The sequence below is a fragment of the Wolffia australiana genome, chromosome 5 (genome assembly GCF_029677425.1).
Source record: "Wolffia australiana isolate 7733 chromosome 5, ASM2967742v1".
Lineage (NCBI taxonomy): Eukaryota > Viridiplantae > Streptophyta > Magnoliopsida > Alismatales > Araceae > Wolffia > Wolffia australiana.
In genome coordinates, this window is record NC_135839.1 from 22,653,819 (window position 1) to 22,666,017 (window position 12,199).

General features: G+C 38.0%; 1 pseudogene; it reads left to right on the forward strand.

The window, feature by feature from the left end:
• The first annotated feature begins 1,194 nt into the window (after nucleotides 1–1,194).
• On the forward strand, nucleotides 1,195–11,884 carry LOC144703445 (ATP synthase protein MI25-like; annotated as a pseudogene).
• The last annotated feature ends 315 nt before the right edge of the window (nucleotides 11,885–12,199 follow it).

Here is a 12,199-nt window from a genome sequence, read left to right on the forward strand (position 1 = left end):
GGGATAGAAATCTCCTCTTGATAAATACAATAGATAGTTTGTATGAAGTAATTATTGTTCACCATGATCCTTGGAAAATCAGATAGGCATATGAAGTACGCTAGTTCTTATTTTGCTTTTTCTGGTATGAGACTTGTTAAGATTATGTTTTATAGTCTAACTTTTTAGACATGTCTGGTACTGAACTCCAGTTTTTTTCCTTGACTCCCTTACCTTTTATCTCATTGCTCACTTCACTATGGAACTCTCTAAAAGGCCACCACAAAGTAGTGATTCTTCTATAATTTTTGTTCAATTATGTCTATCGCTCTTCATAATGATTGTCTTCTTGCTTGTTGTTTTACTAAAGCATATGCCACTGATACACCAATACCTTCTCTCTTCATATCTGATTGAACTCCACTCAAGTGCTCTGATGTCGGACATCGTTGGGGATGTCGTCCTGTCGACACCGAATATGATGGTTCGGTGTCGATAAGTAATAATGGTATCGGACTACGTTGATGGCATCGTCCGACTGAAAACCCTAAACATAAAATACACTACGATGCAATGCAAGATGCGACGAATTTGGTACGTGCAAGCGCCGACTAGCTAGGAATACTGACTCCCGGTCTCGACAGAGTCACCCGGTGGAGGAAGGATAGGCCTCTCAAGCCCCGTCTGAAGAGACGAGGGTGACTATGGTGCCGAACGGATAAGCTCCGCAGGATTGTGCCCCCACGTGATGTGCGGACACGACTCGTACCAAAGGAAGATGCTCAAACAGGACGTAGTTCACGCTCAACCTGTCTCGCTCACCTCCTTCTAACCGGAGCGCAGTGGAGGCAACCGAAAGCGTACTGCAGAAAATAAGAGATGGGTGGGCAGAGGAAATGATGTACCTCGTCGGTGTCTATGTGTCGTTTCTTCTTGTTGGCTATGGCGCGCCGTAAATCTCTGCGCTGACGTATTTGGAGGGGTTGAGGGCAAAACCGGTGGCAGGAGGTGCCGGAGAAGGAGTCGGCGGGCGTGCCAGCCTCAGGCTGGAGCTGGCGATCGGGGGTGACGTAGGAGAAGGCGGTGGCCATGTCGCGGCCATGCAGGACCAGGTGGTAGTCTGTGAACATGGCAGCCTCGACAATCATCCTCCGATTGACGATGCCACGGGCATGTAGCTTTCGCTCGAACCTGTTTGGTCCCCGATTAACAGCGATGGGAGCCAACTATTGGAGACTGGTCGGGGGGGAGGGGGGGTCGTGTCCGACGAGCAGGGGTGTCCGTCGCAAGACCCCCGGAACAGAAGATCTCAGTGGATCGGAGATCCCACGAGTCAAACCACCACTGGTTAACACTTGCCCCAGCACGCGAGTTGATCAGTGCCTCGACGCCAAAAGGGGGGGGGGTCCGACGAGAAGCTCCGGATCGGTTGACCCCGCCAACTGATAACTCATGTTCTGCGACCGTAGTTAGACGTTCCCGGCCAACGATCCGCGGTCTGTGCCAAGTAGTGTTCGCTCATCTCGATAGCAGTACCGGATGTCGGTATCGCGAGGGATGTTGTATCAGATACCGGAAAGGCAATTTTCGATATCCGTTCTTTCCGATATTCGGATATCGGATATTGGTATCAGATATCGTATGCTATAGTGCCGATATCTGATATCGATATCCGTCTCGATGTCGGCATCCATCTTTGTATCAGGGGGGAGGATGAAAATATCGAATATCAGGTGTGGATATCGGTTTTCGATATCCAACACCGATATATTTTATAAAAATATATTTCATTCATTGTTAATGAGCAATTAGGCAAATCAACTTGCGATGGAGGGTATTTAGAGCTTTTTAATTTATTTATTGGCACCTGTAATATATACAAGTCGAACTTTTTTTTTCCATATGGGATAATATCAAGATTCCGAGTTTAGAATACTTTATCCCATATGGAAGATAAAATAAATTTCGGGCTGTATTAATTAAATGTAGTAATATCATAAATATATATTACATATAAGCCGATTATAATATAAATAAGTATTAATATCGATATAATTTTATTTCATTTAATATATATACCTTATGTAATATATACAACGCACAATTTTATATATACCTTGGGATAACAGGATTCAAATTTTAATGTAAATTGTGAATCCTGTTATCCCATATGGAAGAAAAAAAATATTACACTGTATATATTAATTGAGTTTGATAACATAGTAAAATCTAAGTCGTTAGATTTAAATAAACCATTGAATGAGATAGACAGATTAATTTTTTCAGTCGATACGGGTATCGAAATCCTCATCCAGTATTTGTCGCGTCCCTCTACCTACGGTATCCGGAACCGATATCCATCTACCCCTAGAGACAGATGTCGTCCAATATCCAATATCCAATATCTGGCATCGTCCCATTTTTTCCCGGATATCAGATGTCGGTTGTCCGACACCAGATGACGGACAGATATCGGTTGGGCGAACCCTAGCGTCAAGTCAACCCGTGGTGAAGGCACGCTGTGGTTAGGGCAATCCGTGACTCTCGCATAGGAATCCCCTCAACTGAGCGGCTTCGTCAGGCGGGCTGCGAATGCTGGAGGGCTTGGTTGCGGCACGGACTTCGTTCATCAACTCCCAAGGCTGGTTGACGCTGCTCAGTCAGCACGTCAATGGTTCCATGCGTTTGGTCGGCGAGGGCACACGCAAGTCGCCGCCGACGGTTCAGGCCATGGTTGCACCACACAGACGTAAGGGAGAGAGACGACCGCTTGGGGACAGGGAAAAGGAAGCTGGGCAGGTTGGCGACCAGTACTCCCTCTCCCAGCTTGGGCGCCCTCTTCACCAAGGTATCTTCCTTCAGCCTTCCCCGTTCTTCTTCTCCTAGGAGATGGGACATGTATCCTTGTGCAACAACAAAAATATTTTGGAAGAAAACAAGTTCGATGGGCTAGGGCGCCCATCCTTTCCTTTTATAAGGGACGGATATGAATGGGCCCCTAGCAATACCAATGGGAAGAAACAAAGGGGTTAAGACCCATTAAGGGGGAAGGGGAGGGGAAAGTCCTTATAGAATGGACTTCCCCTCAAACGAAGATGATATAAAAGACAAGCGAAGGGGAAGATGATATAAAAGACGAACGCTGACGGCGGGAAACACAGGAAAACACGGATGAAGACTCGGATGAAAACAACGGGGAAAAAAAAGATGATATGCCCCTTACCGCGGATATTTGAATCCGGGCGTTCGCGCCGTCGCCTTGGCTGGCCGGGCTGGCTGAACGTGAGTCAGTGGTGGTGTCGTTGGCAACAGTGACGTCTCTGAAGACATTCCTTGGGGCTCGGGCTGCATCGCGCTATCATGCTCCTCTCCTTGGATGTTGATAATATGCAATTTAAAGTATTAATTTAATAGATATTCCATTTTTATTTTCACTAAAAGATTATAATTGCATCTTATAATAGTAAAAATGAAATAAACTTGTCTTTAGTATATTCTTCTGAAATTTCCTGGTTTTTACTTTTTTTTGGAATTTTCTAAAATTATGGATTGGAGAAGATGAAGAAAAGGGCTCTAAATCTGCACTCCGTCACTTTTGCAGGCATAATTCTCCAATTTCATAAAATATTTTGGCATTTATGAAATACAATGCCCGGTAAAATGAGAGAGACATGAACGTGAGAAAATGAATTTTCACAAAAGCAGACGGATTTTTCTCCAAATTTCATGAAGAGAGAAAAGAGCAAAAGAGCGAAAGAATCCAACATCTTAGATTTCTCCAAACTCAAACCTTGATATCTAAAGATCCAGCTGCCAGATTGAGCTCAAATGGTGAGGGCTGGTTCTTCATTATATCCCCATTCCATCTGTAGGATGGGTCTATGTGTAGAGTCCTAAAATAATAAAAATTTAGAGAAAATCTAGGGGGAAGGTGGACTTCTCTCACCCTCTCTTCCTAGGTATAATAATGCATGTTTTCTCTCTCCTCGACCTCAGTTTGTACTCAAAGGGAAGCTCACCTAGGATCAAAAGTTATACTGCCATTGTATTTTATTTTGAGCTTCTTTCTTCGCTGACCTTGATTTGTGTTCTTCTAAATCGCCTAGCATAGTGTGAGATGTACTAGCCCTTATTTTGATTCAAAGAGTAGGTTAGCTAATGATGAAGTTATATTAGCAGAAACCAAACTACCCTAAAAATGTGATAGATTGTATGTTCCTTAACTTTCTTTCAATCCCCAAATTCTTGGCCAACCCTGTATTAAGTAGTCTCCATATCTCATTTCACTTCTGATTTGGGATCTTTTGATTAAGGATCGGGTTGAACAAAGTGAGGACCTATATTCTCCTCATATCTTCTCATATCTATTGCCTCCCTCTTATCAATTTTTTTCCCTAATCATCTCTATCTACCCTTTATATATAAGTAAAATCAATATCAAATATATTCAAATTTCATTCTAGATAGCTTTAATTAAATCCTTGAACTCAGCCTCCTTGTAGACGGCCCCTCTGTTCATCGTGTAAATCTTAAGATAGAGGGTTCATTACAAATATTATTGTATAAGTTGATTGGTAACAATGGTAGTAATTAACCTAGTTAATTACAGTAAAATTTAGCTTATTAGAGGTCCATCATAATTGGTCTGTTCATCAATTAGATTCTCAAATGCCTTTCTCTATGGTGACTTAGATGAGTAGGTTGTTATGGAGGAAACTTCCAATTACATAGCTCCTGGGAACTCCTCCTGAAGTTGTTTTCTTTGACGCACTCTTTATTGGCTGAAGAAAAGTCCTTACGCCTTGTTTGTGAAATTCATCTATCTTCTTATTACCATTGAGTTCATATCCTGCAGTGCATATCCTATGATCATGATCTATATACTACATCTGGGGGCATAGTTATACTCATATTTTATGTGAATGATATTTTGGTTACGGTTATTGATGACTGATGATATCAAATTAGGTCAATAAAAATATATTTCATGATTCATTTTGCAACTTATTCATAGGTATACACTTGTGTTATTCACCATATAAGGATAAAATGAGAATTTTCTGATTTATTTTCCTAAGTTCTACTCTTTATCTATTTTATTAATTTTTTTTAGACTAACCCTACTTGACTCCATAGCGTTAGTCAAGTGGATTTCTCACATCTTCTTGGAGTTTTATTTGAATTACAGTACTTGGAGAAGTATAATAAATTTGGGCTTAAAATGGCCGGAACGGAGAAATCCAAGCCATGTACAAGGTAATAAAAGGGGTCCAACACACAAGAAGTCCATTCTTGAAGCCCATTCAAGCCTTTTTTAATGAACGGGGTCAATTAACAGCAAGAATTGTAGAACTAACATATAATTTGTCTTTGAAATGTCTACTTTCAAATCTGGGGGTAAGAAATGTGGATCCAAGCTGGAAATGAACTAATCCTAGCCTAAAATCCTTGGAATTAAATCTACACGGGAGAGAGCTAGGGCATGTATATTTAAAATGTTATTCCCTCTCTTTATATCTCAACTAGAATTTCCTTCCAACTTGTATTGCAGCCTAGCGCATCAGATTTCTTTGATCCATTCTTGTTTTATAAGAGTGTGGGAGAGAGAGTGCGAGTTTGATCAAAATTTATGAGATATCTTATACATTTGATTTGAATTTTCTCACCTTTTCTAGGTAAACATTCAAGTGGGTTAGTCAAGATGACAACTTTTCAATGGATCAAACAGCACTACAAATTCATCATGTTGCAAACATTACAGTATTTTTCATCCACTACCCATTGTTGGCCCATTCTACAACCCAGTGGTGCACCACCGCATGTAAATTATGCAACAGCCAGCACAAAGGATTTGGTTATATTGTATTCTTTTGTTAAATCAAAAAAATTACATGCGGATTTGATTTTGGGATTTGATTATGCAACACCCCATGTGGATTTAATTTTGGGAGGGACACCCAAAGGATCTGGTTATATTGTATTTATTTCTCTACAAAATTCAAAAAAAAATTAAATCAATAGAAATTAGTTTAAATTATAAAGAATAAAATAAATACCTACTTAATTTATGTAAAATAGTTTTAACTAGTTCTGTTTCATTCAAGTGGTTTTTATCCCTAGAAAATAGGCAAAATTCCAAAAAAATAAAATCACCAGCAAAAAATATTCTAAGATATATTTTAGCTATTTTGTAAATATTTTATTGTTAAATCAAAACCTTAAAACAACATATTTTAAAATTTACATTTTTGGTATATCAATGAATCAGGTATGTCTTATACTAGGGCCTATCTTCAATAACATTTTATCACATATGGTTTGGAGACTCTATACTACTTGTAATAGAATTTGTTTATCAACCGAGCAAGTGAAATCGATATGTGCGGAAGCATTCTCTTGATTTCCTCAAGGAAATGGGGATCTTAGGCCAGATACCTGAACCATCCCAATGGAAGCTGGCCTAACTTTTTGGATGATGACTCACCACTCTTGGAGGATGCTAATCACTATTGGCGATTTATGGGTAAATTGATTTGTATTAGCCTTAGTCACCCTGAAATTGTGCACACTATCATTGAAACGTACCATTTTATCCAGGCACCTTTTTTCCCACTAGGAGGGGTTGCTACGAGTTCTAGGCTATATCAAATGAGCTCGAGTCAAAGGAATTCTCTACACATGTCATGATCGTCTATGTGTGCCACATATTTTGACGTCAGATATGCTGGAGCAAAGGTGATCAAAAATTGACTACTGTCCATTGTACTTAACTTTGGGTAAATTTTGTTTCTTAGCAATCTTGGAAGCAGAAGTAGTCTCATGTTATTGTGCTGAACCCAAACATTATGCTATCGCTGAGATGACTCGTGATATAGTATGGTTGCAACATTTTCTGGTGAACTTACGTATCACTCCTCTTGCATATATGGCATGAACTATGATAATCAAGCTGAAATATTCATTCCCAGATATCCTACATTTCACAAGTTAACCAAGCATATTGAGATTCATTGTCACCACATAGGGGACAAAGTTCTTCATGGTGTCATATCCATACCGCATGTTTCTTCATCAAACAAACTCGTGGATGTCTTCACCAAGAGCCTTTCTGGAGTTTCTTATGAGATTCACGACATCAATCTGGGCATTGAAAATTAGCATGTTAACAGACCCCCCTCCCCCTCAGCTTAATTCATTAAGAGTCCCTAAGCAATGTCCTTAAATTTTCCATGGATGTTCCATTCACCTTAGGAACCTAAAAATATGATTAAGAAGTGTTAACAAATATAAATTACACCTTTAAGTCCGAATATACCTGTCCAATAATAGAAGACCTATGGTAAACTCCCTCAAGGTTTAAGAAAGAGTGTGTGGTCACAAGGAATGAAGCTTACCACTTGCGGGGTATGATACTATACTCTAGGAGATGATCTCACACTTCTCCCTATCTAGACCACTATCCCATAGATTATGCACTGCAAAAGGACAGTGAATGATCTATTTTTTTAAGAAGACATGAAATCCAGACATCTAAATTGGTCATATGTCTAGACAGCTTCAACTCTTTAAGAACATGATGGCCCTATTTTCATCCCTCTAGTGATATACTTTTATTTTTTCAGACCTTATGAAATAACTATGTTGGGTCAAAGCAAAATTTTGAGTTCTTTGTAATGATAATATCAAATATTTCTTTGAAATGGAATATCGATTGACTTAAAATCTATGGATGAGAAAATTGTGCTTGAATCAAGGACTCTACCACGAAGATAAATATGTTGGAATTTAAGATCTAATGTCAAACCATTGATTTTTTCCATGGATAACCAGACTATTTATTAAAATGTTAAATGATTTACAATCGATTTGTACCATAAAATAGATTCAAGACAACTTGAATACGCTAATTCCTTCAAAGTCCATATCTCCCCTTTTCAAATATTTCAAACTAATGGGTAATTCAAACATCTTTAATAACCTTGTTCTGTTTGTGTAATCACCTTGTAATTCACACTTCAATATCTTTCTCTCCAAAAAACCATATCGTTCTAAAATATTATATTCAGATGATCATTTTAAGTCTCCCTTTGGAGGACCTCATTTCATCATTCTAAATATTATAAGTTTTTATTGTGAAATCTACTTATAAACTTACTCTATGGGTTAATAATTAACCATAATGATTTAAACCATCATTTTATGGATAACCTCTCACCTCTATAAAAATTTATATAAATTTTTATATAAATAAATACCTAATCTTGATAAAAACATTTGAAACTCGGTAAATAAATAAAATTAAAAAACTCATGTTTCAATTGCATCCTTATTTTTTCTATAATGGAAGTTCAACATTCATTAATGATCTGTTCTTGAAAATTCTTATTTTTTGCCAATTACACGAAGGTTATGAAAAATTACTAAATTATCCATGGTCACTAAAAGTAGAGGATTGTTTTGACAGAGTGTAGATCCTTCAAAGGATAAGAACACACTGTAGTGATCTTAGGTCATCCATCAAAGTTCCTGGAGCTTTCATTAGATAACCTCGAGGCTAAAACATTTCTATCTAAACCTAGGTGTCCATCCACAAACACCTAAAAAAAAGTCAACAAGGAAACCTCAGTTTCTCTTACTCTACTTCTAGTCTAAATTCTTCTTTTGCCCTAGTTACCAAGGAGGTCAGTTCATGACCATTACCTATGGATACAAAGGGGAGAGTACCCTAAAGGCAAAAAAGAAATAGGTTTATGTATTTATTCATACTCATAGTTAAAAGGCCAAGCACACATGTCTATGATCATATAAATAAAAAATCAGCTCAAGAATTTACTCTCACTTTATATATTAATTGTATGTCTTCCATGGACGTCTTTGGAAGACTAGTATAAGAAAATAGGAGAATTCACTACCAGTAATGATATGAACCAGTTGAAGAATGTCAGACGAGAGTATTTCTATTCAAACTCAAGCTTAGAGATTAAGATTCAGTTGTGAAGGAAACTAGTTCTAAACTTCATCGGGAATAACATAGAAGCATAATTCATGTTAAAAAAACCAGTCACCGGGAAATTTGAATGTCTTTTTTTTCTAATAACAATGCCAAGGTGTGGGTGGCTGGGGCCATGCACACAACAAATTTGAGACACTGATTTATGATGATGACTGGAAAAAAGAAATTAGCACCTTAGAATGATCCAACTTTAGAATGCAATATCTGATGATCTAGAAGTTTCAGGCTGAAATGTTGGTGGCAGTTTAGTCCCTCTCTTCTAACTATCCATACTCTTGGATGTATAAATAGACCATGTATCCATGTCGAAGTAATATTGAATTTTCTCCACTATTTGCAGGCCTAGTGACAGAAGGTTTGAGATCCATCAAAAGTATTAGTGTAAAGAGTTGAGCACAGACGGAGCAATACTATTATGAGTCCTATTTTTGGAACTATAATCTTTCCTATGCTTAAAATAATCTCTTGGATGAAAATGAGCAGTTAAGACATGTTTAATAAATGAGATACAAATGGTCACGAAAGGAATAATTAAATATACTTAATAAAGTATAACTAAATAGGAATAGGTTGTGTTATCGATTGGGTGTCTCAATCAATTGGGGGAACAGAAACTGAACTTATCTTTTGTGAAATGTTGTGTTTGTACAGTATTTTGTATGGAAGGAAAGGGGGGAGTTGGCTGATCAAGATAGACAGCAAGAATTGTGTAATATCCATTTTTTTGCTCATAAATTCGCCTCTTCTTCTTTCTTAGAATTTCTGAGTGGGGACTTGGATAGTGAGGGCAAAAATAATTGATCAAGAAAAAGGTTAAATTTTGCATGAAGGAAGGTAAAAGAACGAAAGTTTGCGCTATTTTATATTGAACTTTTCATTACCTAGCTTGAACTGAACAAGATGTCATCAAACTTATTGTTGATGGCGTTGATAATATAAAGCCAATATGCAAAGTGCAAAAAGTAAGAATGACAAGTACTCTTTATGAGGTCTGCTGGACTGTAGCCAAGGATCGTCAACTTTCCTTAGCTATTCTGGAGCTGCTTTCAAATGACATATAAGCTACAGGATAAGCTTAGAGAGATGTATATTTGCAGAGATACAAGATGCTTACAAAAAAAATGAAACTTCATGTAAGAAAAGGGAGAATCTTCATGGACTGGCTTCCACCAATTGAAGTTTCATGTATTTGGGAAGGTGGTAATGTGGTACAACTTTAAGAGATGCCATTTTGGGCTTTGCTCTAACCAAAGTTATTGTGTCATTTGCCAGCGTCTCTGATATCATTCGTCTTCAAAAGAAGCTAAAGCTGTACTCTTCTCGATAGAATATGAGGCCCTGTTATATCTATTGACCTCGGGAGGTGAGTGAGTCAGGGCCACAGCTCTTTCAGAACCACATACACATACTGGAATTTGAATTTTTTTAATTGACATTCCACATTCCTGAAATGGATCCTATAAAATATTTTACATTCTTGATATTCATCTCTACGGTTGGACATTTAGGGCCGAGGACTGGTTTGACTGGACCGCATCGGGACAGTAGGTCCTCCATTTGAGGGTGGAGTGGTTTGCCAAACAGGTTCAGGTCCATGGGTCAAACCAGACCAGAACCAGATACATATTATTTAATTTTTTTTATAAAATTCTAAAAGTGAAATCCAACTTGACATAGAGGTTTCTATTGAGCTCAACATAGACACCATATATTTGACCATTTGTGGGCACCCACTTGATGTAGAACATAGTTAACATTACTATGAACATAAATTTCTGCTTTGACTTTGACCTCGACTCGTCAGCCTGGTCAGACCAGGACTGCTTCAGATTGGACCGGGACCGAACAAGAACGGACCAGAACCAGTCCAAAGTTTAGGTAAGGTTTATATTTTTGCTAAAAATACAGATCGGATCGGGACCGTCAAAACCTAATCATCTCTATTTTAGGTATTCAAAGAATACTCCTTAATAGACAAAATTTTCATATTATGTCAATGCCAAATGAACTAATGTTATTAGTATTTAATTCAAACCTTTTGGTATTTTCCATTTCTTTGGATGATATGATGGGTCAATCATTTAGTTCGTCAGTTCCAACAGTAGCAGCCGTGGAATCTGCCGTTGGGTTAACCATTTTGGTTATTGCTGTAGAATTTATAAATTGCATTCAACGTAAAACATAACTACATGATAGTTACCCAATAGGAAGACCTTTCATTCTTTCTTTTTTATATTAAAAAAAAGGGTTGTAAGGATCACATGTTCGAAATTCAATTGTCGGCAAGAGCACGGCTTTTCTCGTTGAGCGAGCGCATCCGATTCTATAATACCATTGAGTTGCTGAAAATAGATACTGATTAAGTTTCTAAGGAAATTGAGTTCAACTGTATGAACTAAAGATAGAAAGATGCTATTTGCTGCTATTCCATCTATTTGTATTTCTAGTTCAAAGAATATATCAATCTATAATGAAGAAATGATACTAGCCTATTTTATAGGCTTTCTCATATTTAGCCAGGAAGAGTATAGGAAATACCTTCAAGGTCACTCTCAATGGGAGAATGGAGTCCATTCAGGAAGAATCAGAGCACTTGAATCCTAATGAAGTTGTACCTATGGAATCCAGTGGTCATTAACCATTACTTAGGATCAGCTTGCAAAGTAGTGGTGTCGTGTGTTATGTTGAAACCTAAATGTTAAATTAGTAGCACTTCTAAATGCCACTTCTTCCCATCGCATTCATCTTCAGGACAGTGTAATGACATGTTTTCACTTCTTAGTGAGTGAAAGATTTGTCCCAGGGTCTACGTTGAAAGCTTCTATCATAGAACTCATTCTTGAGGGCTTGGTAGTCTTGAGAAGGGTTCAGGAGTGGGGTTCTCTTTTTTAAGAATAAGGTGCCAGTTTATGAGCGGTAAATGTTTTCATGCTAACAGAAGAGCAGATCCAATACACAAATGAACCAAGTTCTAGAGTTGGGATGTCATGCCGAAAAGTGAGTTGCCCAAGTCATCCCCAGGAGGTATGGAATAACAAGATTGATCCATTTGGATCTTGGTCCATCATGGGTTTTTTATTTATTTTGACAATTTTATCTCTCTATGAATGGAAACGGCGTGAGTTCACAACCGTCATATGCTTATAGATGAGCTCTTTCAAAATCTCTCACGAAACATTCCTAGGACATCTGTATTAGGTGTGTTCC